The following is a 5,644-nucleotide window of genomic DNA, read 5'->3' on the forward strand; positions in this document are numbered from 1 at the left end:
AGTCTGTAATGAATGCAGTCTGTAGTGAATGCAGTCTGTAGTGAATGGAGTCTGTAGTGAATGCAGCCTGTAATGAATAGAGTTTGTAATGAATGGAATCTGTAATGAATGGAGTCTGTAGTGAATGGAGTCTGTAGTGAATACAGCCTGTAATAAATGCAGCCTGTATTGAATGCAGTGTGTAGTGAATGCAGCCTGTAATAAATGCAGCCTGTAGTGAATGTAGCCTGTTGTGAATGCAGTGTGTAGTGAATGCAGTGTGTAGCGAATGCAGCCTGTAAGTAATGCAGCCTGTAGTTAATCAGCCTGTTGTGAATGCAGCCTGTAATAAATGCAGCTTGTTGTGAATGCAGTGTGTAGTGAATGCAGCCTGTTGTGAATGCAGCCTGTGATAAATGCAGCCTGTTGTGAATGCAGCCTGTGATAAATGCAGCCTGTTGTGAATGCAGCATGTAATAAGTGCAGCCTGTAGTGAATGCAACCTGTAATTAATGCAGCCTATAGTGAATACAGCCTGTAGTGAATGCGGTCTGTAATGAATGCACTCTGTAGTAAAAACAGCTTGTCGTGAATGGAGTCTGTAGTGAATGGAGTCCATAGTGAATAGAGTCTGTAGATATGAATGGAACATGCGTATTGATTAGAGCCTTTTTTGATTAGAATCGACATTAACAAATGAAGTAATTGTTGTGGATATTGTGAATCCGGTCATGACCAGCTTGTGTTACTGGTGCTTTGTCACCATCCTCTTTCCTCGACGTGGTATAGCTGTCTACCTGGTTTACACTGGGAGAGGAAAACCACGAATAAATATCAACAAGGACAGACTCTTGTATTAAACAGACTGGAGTAGGTTATTGTATGATAGCATTCAGGAGCAAGGTCCATCCGTCAGTAAGACATTGTCACTGAGACTATGAGGAGAGTGAGGGTCCCAGGCCTGTCCTCTCTGTCTAATCCCAATAGCCTGGAAGGTTGAATATGAATTGCAGTGTTCAGTGTAACCCCCAGGGGTCAGTGTAACCCACACGGTTCAGTGTAAGCGGCTGGCCTGACTGTATCTTGCAGTTAGAGTACTTGACCTCAAGGGGGTGCAGTAAGGCCATGGCTGTTGCAGTGCCTTTTGAGTGGGGCTGGGTTAGGGTTAAGGTTTGTAGACGTGTTCCTTTTTAACTGTTCAGCAGCTGACCTAAAACCTCAGCTCCTTCCGAAGTTCCTGAATGAATTATTCTCTCCTGTTTAATGTGGGCCAAATGCTGTATTTAACAAACCACTGTGGTTGGAGTACAGAGCAAGTGAGCAGACTGAATGCTGTGTTGAATTTTGCAGCTACTTCGATGTTTAATGTTACAAATCCTTGGAAACAAACTAAAATATACACAGGTTAGCTTCTGACTTTTGTTTTTGATAAAAATGACACCATCGTATCGCACAAGAACAGTGGAAGGCCATTCAGCCCAGCTTGTCTCACTATCCCAACACACTTTTCCTTTATGTATACTGGTCAAATTCATTTTTGACTATTTAAGCTGAACGTGCCTCCCCCACACTCTCAGACAGTACATTCCAGACCCTAACCTCTCATTATTGTGACAAAGTTCTCCCACACATCACTTCTGCATCTTTCGCTGATTACTTTAGATCAATGCTGGCTCCATCTCCATCCTTTAGCAGGTGGGAAGTGTTTCTCCCTGCCTGTTCTGTCCAGACCTTCACAATGTCGAATAACTCCATCAAATCTGCTCTTGGCTTCCTCTTCTGTAAGGGGAACTGTCCTAACTTCTCTAATCTATCTTCATATCTGAAGCTCCTCATCTCTGGAGCCGTATTCCTGAATTTGTTCTGCATTGTCTTCACATCCTTCCCAAAGTGCACAGCACATAACTACAGCCACACTTCCCTATATATATATATAATGTATATTTGTATATATATGTCCTAGCAAGTGAGATTGGGATAGATAGCTCTCACTGGGTCAGTTAGCACCATATTCACTGGAGTTTTGAAAAATTAGTGGGGGTTCTCATAGAAACTCACAAAAATGTAACAGGGCTAGACAGGGTAAATGCAAGGTGTCTGCATGTCCCTGATCATCAGGGAGTCCCGAGCCAGGGCTCACAGTCTAAGGATACAGGGTAGGCTTTTTAGGACTGAGATGAGGAGGAATGTCTTCACCCAGAGAGTGGTGAGCCTGCGGTATTTACTGCCACAGAAAGCGGCTGAGGCGAAAACATTGAATGTTTTTAAGAAGGAGGTGTGTCTAGTCCCTAAGGCTAAAGGAACAAAGGGTATGGGGGTGAAAGTGGGAGCTGAGTTGGATGGTCAGCCGCGATCCTGTTGAATGGAGGAGCAGGCTCGAAGGGCCGAATGGCCTGCTCCTACTTTTCATTTTTTTCCATCTAAATCCGACCTCATTGTTCCTTTGGACTCAGAACTATCCTTCCCCATCAGACTGGATCATGAAGAAATTGACCTTAATCTGCTCCCCCATCACCCCCCACTCTGGGACAGCCTTGCCATCTCTATGGAGATGGTGGGTGGGAATTGGAAGTCACTTGTTTTCTAACCCTAACAGCAACATTGGGACAAGCAGTCCCAATGACCCTGTAAGTCCCAGAGGGTTATCTAGGATGGGGGCTGAAATGACTGAATGCAGGGGAAGGGGGTCCTTGCAGAAAGCACATTGGTGGGCATGAACCTAACTCATGGATAGAAAGAGAAGGTGCTGGAGAAGTGAAGAAATGAGCTAAATGAATCCTCGCCCTTAGGTTGTCGGAGAGGGGATACCCTGTAAGTAAATGCTCTGCTATAAATTAATAAACTGCCAGAAACCAGTGCTGGGGAAATCCTTCTCATGTGATGCCTTGGAAAGGTTAGAAATTCAGCAGAGTGGGAATCTTATGGGAAATCCCTCAGAAATCCCTTCAACAGCCACTGCCTTCCTATTGTGTCAATCTGAGAGCAGTGGGAGGGGATTCAATGACCACAAATAAACCCTGTAACATTAATAACACTCCGAGGAATTCCTTGGTAATCTCCCTGCACTGTTCTACTGTGCGGTTTGATCACACAGAGTGCTGGGTGCAATGTCGTACCTCCTCTTGGACTGTGTCAGCAGTCTTCAAAAGATTCTGCGAAGTAATTTGCAGAGAGGCTCAGCAAGATTCTGGCAGTGGCCAGCTCTCCAGGGAACAGGGAGATCAGGCAGAATGGCCTGGTGCTAGTCCAGGCCCCTCCTCACACTCACACGTCCCTGACATTCAGCCCAGACCTTTTGAATCAAACCAACTCACTCTATCTGTCAGATCGTGACAATCTCAGAGGGACTTCCCAACCTCCAAGATCATGCTTTAACCAGGCGGAGGCAGCAGTGAGACCAATTTCCTGGGGATTGAACAAAACTATTTGGGGCAGCATGGTGGCACATTGGTTAGCACTGCTGCCTCACAGCACCAGGGACCCAGGTTTGATTCCACCCTGGGGCGACTGTCTGTGTGGGTTTCCTCCCACAGTCCAAAGATGTGCAGGTTAGGGTGGATTGGCCATGCTAAATTGCCCCATAGTGTCCAGGGATGTGTAGATTAGGTGAATGGGTTTGGGTGGGATGCTCTGAGGGTCAGTGTGGACTTGTTGGGCCAAAGGGCCTGTTTCCACACTGTAGGGATTCTATGAGGAAAACACCTGAAGCCAAGATCCATCAACCCCCCTCTCCCTATTCCAAAGAAAATCCTAATGTTCTCTGTCCCCCTCCATTGCTGTCCTTTCTCTTTAGAAGTTAGCGATCTTAATTAGCTGTTCTGAAGAAGTCACATTAGACTCGAGACATTAACTCTCTCTGCTGTCACTGATGTTTCTCCAGCTTTCCCTGTTTCTCTTTGTCCTCTCTCTCCTCACCCCCCCATCCTCCTTTCCCCTCTGTCTATTGACTCTCTCTCTCTCTCTCTGCTCCACATTTCCTGCTTTTTCCTTTCTTCCCTCATATCCTCTTTCTAACCCCTTGCAGTCTATTCCTTTCCCCTCTCTGATCCCCTTTTCTATTGTTATATCCACTGACTCCTCTCTCTGCCTCCTCTTTTTTTGGTTCCTCTATTTGCCATCTCTCCCTCTGTCTTTGACCGGGGCTGTACATCTCTGTGTTACATTCTCTCTCCCTCCCTCTGCTCCCCCTCTCTCCTTCTGTTTCCATCTCTCTCTCTCTCCCCTCCTGATTCTGAACTCTCTGTCTCTATCACCTTGTCATCTCCCCATTTATATTCTCTCCAATTCATCACCTTCCCCCTCTTACAACCCCTCTTCCTCTCCTGTTCTCCACTTTATCTTCCATATTTTATTCTTTCTCTTTTCATCCTCATTTTTCTTCTCCTTCCTTTTAACTCCATTTCTCCTTTGTCTTTCTGTCTCTTCTGTCTTTTTCCGTACTCCTCCTCTCTCACTCTCTTGTACTGATTCTTGCTCTCCCATCTGTTTCTGTCCTTTATCTGCATTCTCTTTCTCTCTCTGGTTCCTTTCTCTCCTGCTTCTCCCCCCACTTCTTTTTCTTCAATCTCTTCTTTATTTTTCTCCTCCTCTCTGTCTCCCATTCCTTCCCCGTCCCTTTCATTTCTTGCTGTTTCCCACCATTTTACAACCATCCTGTCCCCTCTCTCTTTCTCTGCCCCTCCTTACCTGCTCTGTCTCCCTCACATTTCTTGACTTCGCCTCTCCTGTCTCTTCCCCTCCCACATCCAACGTGTTGTCTCTACCTCTCTACCAGATACCCTCGCATGTCTTTTTATTCCTCTCTATAGCTCGTCCTTTGTCAGTGACCTTTACTGCGTTCCTTTTGGAATGAATGCAGTTTTTGCATCTGGACTTGGGACGGGGTTAGCGGTGGTGGTGAGATGCTGCTTTGTTTCCTGTAACAAATGCAGACCCCTACATTTCGCTGTAGCTGGGTCTCACTGCAGTAAGTGTAATACGGTGCTGTTTAATTCCCAACCCACAAGTAGTTCAAAAGTAGGATAAAAAACGCACCCTGGATATACTTTTCTCTCCCACCCCCCCTTCTTGCTCACCTTATGTGTGTGTGTGTGTGTGTGTGTGTGTGTGTTTGTGTGTGTGTGTTCTTTTTTAAAATCCCTCCATCCTCAGTGGGTAATTTCTCTAGTTATCACATCCAGTTCTCTCTCTCTCCTCACTCGTAGCAGACTGCATCCCCTCTATCTCTCCTTGAACCTATTCCACCCACCCCTTTTCTCCCTCTCTCTCCCTCTAATCTTCCTCCTGTCTCTCACTCTGCTCCTATCCCTATCATTTATTCCTGTTTCCTCCCTCCCAATGCCACCTCCCTCTCTTTTTGCGACACACTTTGCTGACTCTCTGTTTTGACTCTTCCCCCTCCTGAAAGTTGTGCTGACCTTACCTGCTTGTTTTCGGGGAAGTGCTGTCGAACTTGGAGGGTCTCCCTCCACTGCTGGCGCTGTCTGCTTTCCCTGTCTCTCACAAGAGCCAGTACGTTCACCCCGGGTCGAGTAACATTCCCAAGTGCTGCTCTAATGCCCGCACAGCCGTGTCTCAGTCCATGTGCTTTCTGCAGGCTGCTAACTCCTATATAACCAGGGGAAATGGCTATTGTTTGCCAACCAACAGAGGGAGCTCATTGTGT

The 5,644-nt window shown here is 46.3% G+C and overlaps 1 protein-coding gene across 1 annotated transcript in view; it reads right to left on the reverse strand.

Annotated features, from left to right (window-relative positions):
- Nucleotides 1-5,439, reverse strand: part of LOC109924611 (uracil nucleotide/cysteinyl leukotriene receptor) — a 10,278-nt gene extending 4,839 nt beyond the window's left edge. The window contains exon 1 of the mRNA XM_048593705.1: nucleotides 5,402-5,439. The gene's annotated coding sequence lies outside the window, so the exon portion shown is untranslated. The remainder of the gene's footprint in view (nucleotides 1-5,401) is intronic.
- Nucleotides 5,440-5,644: the final 205 nt, after the last annotated feature.

Source organism: Rhincodon typus, unplaced genomic scaffold (assembly GCF_021869965.1).
Source record: "Rhincodon typus isolate 14 unplaced genomic scaffold, sRhiTyp1.1 hic_rhity00003626, whole genome shotgun sequence".
Lineage (NCBI taxonomy): Eukaryota > Metazoa > Chordata > Chondrichthyes > Orectolobiformes > Rhincodontidae > Rhincodon > Rhincodon typus.